The following is a 6,325-nucleotide window of genomic DNA, read 5'->3' on the forward strand; positions in this document are numbered from 1 at the left end:
ATTACAGCCGCGTGCATTAAATGTAAATATAACTTTATTCTTTTAAATTATTTATTAGTTGAACTTTATTAAATGTACATTGTGCGTGTGAAGAAAGACACAAAAAATACAGGAAATATATATTCAGGTAAATCTTCATTCTAGATGAAGACAAAGTTTTTCCTTAATTCTGTTATATTTGACTTTGATATGATTAATAGGATTATTTTGGCTGAATATCCCTTTTAGTTTATCAATCTGCTGCTGATAAACTTGCTGAGGTCCAGGTAATTAAGGCTGCTATAAATATTGACCTTAGCCTGCAGTTTTTAAACAGAATGTATAACATGATAGCATCCATGTTGTTGTGACATGATCAGCTTTTATGCTTACCAGAATGGGACATGTACATTTGTATTAGAGCAAACACTGTAAAACACTGATTGATCAGAATTTGGTTGTAATGTTCATTTTTGTAAATATTTCATTTTCAGTCGATGCGTTGCAATCAAAACAGGCTTTGCATGGGTTAAATTGATCTCTCGGTTTCGAATTTAAATGCATACATCAGTTGATAGGATTTTAAGTGTTGGATTATCAATCCTACACATTTTAATCATTTGAAATCACGCCCCACGTGTGGATGTGTATGACAGCTGGCTGCGGCTTTCTTGGATTGTTTTTGTTTAACATTTAACAAACAAGAAGGATTTCCACAGACAGTTTGTTCAAAAATAGTGCTGTTTTCGTCTATAACAAAATATAGCGTTTCTGCTTTTTTCGTTCTAAATGGTGCACGGTATCCTTCTATAGTGTCCGAAGGATAAATTTGGTTTTTTAAAAACCAACCCAAACATACGGTGACTTAAATGTCCGTGTAGTAACTTTAAGGTTCTTGCAAATGTATATTTCCGGCTACCACACTGCCATCACAACACTACTGGTAGTCCTGTGGAAAGATACCTTAACCCTTTATCAAAGTGAATACGTTGTAGGGTATCATGTAATTATTTATCAGAACTGAAATCACGATGAAAGATCAGTCTGTGAATTACTGCATACGGATTTACATTACATACTAGTTGATTTATACATCCAACACATGTAGATACTAATTCGCCATAAAACGGTAGTGTATTGTGTAACAAGGTGTCGTATCCTGGAGCAAACATTAATTATCTTGGCAAACTATTGATATACAAAAGAACAAAAATATTTGTGGAATCATATCCTGGTTCATGTTACAGTACAAAAAAAAAACGAAAAATTACAAATGGGGCTTTGTTTTGATACAATTTATGCCGCATGAAACAGCATGTAAACAATATTGCAAAATTGCAGCGCTAAGCTAATACAACCTTTTCGCATATGTTTCATAAATATTGTTTTATATTTGATGGATACAGGGAAATTAGTATGAGACAAAAACGTATACAAGTGTGTATGTGATGGATTACATTTGATGTTTTTGTTTATCAAATATGTCAACTAGCTTACAGCGAGCTGACTTCCTTGTCCCGTTGTCTACTGACGGGTTTATTTGGTTTTAATGTTGATGCATCGATTGTCCTCCTGACATTTTAAATATACAAGATGCTTTGATGCATAATAATGAAAACAAAACTACTGCTTTGACTTGGGGTATATAGATGATGATGAAGACTAATACAAACGGCTGTGAGAGTGGTACCATCATTTTGAAAACTCATGCATACGTTATTCCGTCTTTGCGTATTGCAGAGTTATCTTCTCTTTGGAGCAGGTATTGATTGTTACGTCATTGGTTTGTGTGAGAAAATTACGTCGTTTTCTCAAAAATTGATGATGTTACTCTCACAAACAAGTGACGTCACAATCAATACCTGCTCCCAAGAGAAGATAACTCTGCAATACGCAAAGACGTTATAAGAGCTTGGAAGGTGTTCTCTATCCAGTATTTGTCAGAACAAACAAAACCATTTGCATCATATTTAAACGCCAAAGTTTTGTTCTGCTCTAAATAACCAAGGCATCATATGTATCTGGGGTCCAATGTCATTTTTTGTTTGGTTATCATTCAAGAGAACAAGTCGACCCATTCTCCGCCTGTTCATCTATTATACATATTCATAACATTAATCATAATTTACAGTCATTTAGACTTTATGATGTATCAAACGATTTACCTGTGATTATTGTTACAGTGGAATCTTGTTAGTCCAATAGCCCGAACAGGACATTAATTTTCAAAAATCGTAACGCGATATTCTGGATTTTAGTCCAACGTACGAGGTTCCATTGTTCCCAGTCTTAATAAACAATGTCTCCGAATTGTCATATGTCCGTCTTTCGTCATCTTGTTACTTGTAGCTTCTCTGGCCTCTTAAGATATCTCATTCGTGATATTGTTAGCAAAACAATGCATATTTCATTGTAATGGTGATTTTGGAAAAAGTGCAAAGAGACGATTCATTTTTCTGGCAAATTAAAAGATATTTCAAGAATAGCCAATTTTTTTTTTATCTTGGATTTATTTTTTATTTTTTTTATTTTTTTTTGTTATAATACAGGGTTTTGATTAACTATGTCGCCGAATTGTCAGATAGCTGACGCATAAGCTTAACTTTCTTTTGTCATTTGGTATCTTTTCTGGCCTCCTCAGATGTGTCATTCGTGAAACTATAAAATAATAATTCATATAGAGCAATGTTTTTTGAAAGTTTGCAAAATTAGAGATTTATTATTCTGGTTTGCTGGAAAGAAAACTTCGGGCATACTGATTGTTTCTGTTTTATAGTTTTCAAAGAGAGAATCGGTTAAGAATATTTTCATCCGGACCTACATTAATAGGATTGATATCTGTTACCAATAAAATGATCGCTATTGAAATTGAAGTCTTAGGAAATCTTGTATATCATTATGTATTGATTATGACGTCACCATTATAGAAAAACTTCAAACGAGCTTCCTTTCCATATATAATTATATTACATGTCTATTACATTATGGAGCACTGGTCAATTCCATTTCCTGTTTAAAAGATGCAATTTCAGAGCCCCGAAGTAAATCAAAACACAGTTTGTTTCTATTAATGATGTCAACATCTGCTGTGAATAACCGCTTAACATCAGATCAATTTCAAACTATGTTTGAATTTGTTGATTCAAATTAAGCAGTAAATCGACGTCATAATAATGTTTTGTAAAAGAAACGGTATTTTTTGGTGATTGATCAGTGCGTAATATGCTAGTATGGACTCATTTGCAGGCATATGTTCGATTATTGATATATATATATATATATAAATGGCAAGTTAAAACTTAAATCAACATCTAGTAAGTACAATATGAATAACATAAAATTAATTATGTTTTAATTTGAATGATAAAACATATTTCTATCATGAATATATCGTTATAAGCTGTATATAACAGTTCGCGGTATATTTATATTAACTAATTTCGGCGGGACTACCGATATTGAACCGAATATTAATAGAGTACACCCATTGACACTGACTGGAAAGTTTATCAAAGAATATATAAACGTCTGTAAATGTAAAATTTCAATGTGATGCATTTCATATAATGGAAAATGTTGCAAATACACCTGTATTACTAAAACCATGTACCATGATTAGATGCTTTTAATTTAACGAAGCGCTGACTTCCAAATATTTAAGGTAGCTATGTTAACTGACGACTTCTTAAGCCGTAGTCACGCCACATACTTTTAAATATGAACCTTTTGGTTTTATGTTGATTAAATATCACCAATGAATACCGACTCTTTTCAAATACATCTTTAAACGTGTTTTGTATATATATTGTATTTTTGACACGGTACCAACCATTACTACTGTATAACCTGTTGACTGTATGTTTATCATATTACCTATGCTTGTCTGTACGATAGATTCATAATTTTCATTGTATATAAATCAATAAGAAAATTATTATCAAGTGTGAGTAGATTGTTCAATTTATTCTTGAATCATGATTTCACATCACTGAATCCCGCCACATGAAACGGTCATTAAAATCGATTTCAACAAATCACCCTTCTTACTTTTTTTATTACACAGTGTGGAGCTGTTCTGGTGTTACTGGAACCGATATAAACAAATCGGCCTCATACAGGATTTACATTGCTTCAGTGTCATTAGCATTTGATATAAATCATTCACAACATTTTACTTTTTAAAAACAAGATCTTTCAGGTTATTTCAATATCAATTCATCGTCGATTATACTCGTAATATCATATTTGAACCCCAAAGACAAACGCTGAAATCGAAATCTAGGAACAAAGTGGACACAAACAAAACAACATTATCATGAATCACTAGAAAGATGAACGTACACCTTTACAATTTATTAATAAATACAGTATGCCAACAATGAATAACACGAAACCATGTGATCTGGAAGGTTTGCTAAACCAAATGAAATGTTTCCGAATCCTTTTCAAATTTTGTTAAGTGGTTTTGCTTCCCGAATTATCATTTCTTGTCCAGGTATTTTTTGAAGAATTTGTGAAACAAGCGACAAAATTCGAATGGGAGCTATTTTTCCAATTGGGTATAAGTCATTCAGGAGCTGTTATTCAAATAAGATACTTTCGGATCTTTTTGACAACGCCTAAAATATATTCTAGGTTTTACATGCGATTAGGATTGATTAATTTATGTCATATCAATTAAAATCATACTACTTCAGTGATACGTGAAAAACAACAACTGAATCTGTTCATGCAAGAGCAGCATATCCTGACTAGGCCGCTGAACACTTTTTTTCTGTAAAAATGCAAGCAAATTGAAATTACTACATTCTTTGTTAACTTTAAGAACTAGCCTGTTACCTTTATCAGTCGCGAATGATACTAGGACCCTTCAGATGTTCTGTGTGCTACACTTCTTAATTGGGACACCTAAAATCACTCCTTAACGGTAGCGCACTGGTGGTATCAAAAATATTGGCGGATTTGTACTGGGATATGAGGTGTAACTTAGTCTTTGTAAGTAATATGTGGGTGTTCTGATATCAGCTTTGCGGGATAAAAACACCAAAATATGAAGAAAGAAAGCACAAATGCAGTATTTAAAAAGCTTGTAAATGCAGAGGTCCATATAAAGTGCACCATGTGATCATTTCGTCCATGCCAGATCCGTTAGATGTACTAAAAATCAAAATGATGAAAACTGTCCAGTATTTCAAATCATATGGAAATACAGAAAAAAGGGAAAGATGCTAACTAAACCTTTTTATAACGTAACAAATTTACATTTACAACTTTTTATTTCAGCATTTCCTTAAGCCAGTATTTCATGTACAAGGTCAAACTCGGTGTCTGCTTGTCCACCAATATAGCGTGCCAGAACTAATTCCAGCTATAAGGCTAAGGTCAAACTCAGTGTCTATCTGTCCATCAGTATAGCGTGCCAGAACTAATTCCAGCTATAAGGCTAAGGTCAAACTCGGGGTCTGGTTGTCCATCAGTATAGCGTGCCAGAACTAATTCCATCTATAAGGCTAAGGTCAAACTCAGTGTCTGGTTGTCCATCAGTATAGCGTGCCAAAACTAATTTCAGCTATAAGGCTAAGGTCAAACTCAGTGTCTGGTTGTCCTTCACCAGAGTCGACCACTTTGTTGTGTTAAGTAATTCCTAAACATATAGAAAGAAAACATTTTTTTTGTAGATTTTATTTGTAGTTGCAAATCACTCACCACTCTGCGTTGAACTAGTTGGAGGTGTTCGGTGTGCGTGTGAAGGACTGATGCAGTGTTTTCTAATGCATTTGAGGAGGTGACATTGTCTACGTTTGTGTCCTGTTTAAGGTACTCGCTGAGTATCACTTCGAGGTACATGTACTTGCTGGAGTCAACCTCTTCAAGTGAATTTCCTTGAAGCGTCTACCTGATTTTGATTGGATTCTTTTTCCTCTTGTAATTCTCATCATCACACAGTTATCTGGATTAAATGGCCTAGCTTTCAAGCGATGATTTGTACTTTAGAAGTGCAAGTCTGCCTCAGATTGGAGAAGGCGACATATGAAACTGCGTCAGCAAATACCTAGATTTTAGAAAGTGCAATCCACGGAAAGTCGTCCATGAACTTTAGAAAATGCAAACGACCGAGAACCATTCTCAATGGTACGATTCCTCTAGAATATAGTACATGTACTTGCTATTTCCTTTTTCGCAGGAAGTCGCTACTTTTATCCCGCCTCTGACAAAAATGTAGCAATTTCATTGGCTGGCGCGAACCTCATACAAACCCGTATTGTGCTACCTGCAGGGGGTATATTTTCCGTATTACCCCTCTGTGGATCCTCACTATCGTGACGTCATGACGCCATGTTTTCGT

This window comes from Mizuhopecten yessoensis, unplaced genomic scaffold, assembly GCF_002113885.1.
Source record: "Mizuhopecten yessoensis strain PY_sf001 unplaced genomic scaffold, ASM211388v2 scaffold11123, whole genome shotgun sequence".
NCBI lineage: Eukaryota > Metazoa > Mollusca > Bivalvia > Pectinida > Pectinidae > Mizuhopecten > Mizuhopecten yessoensis.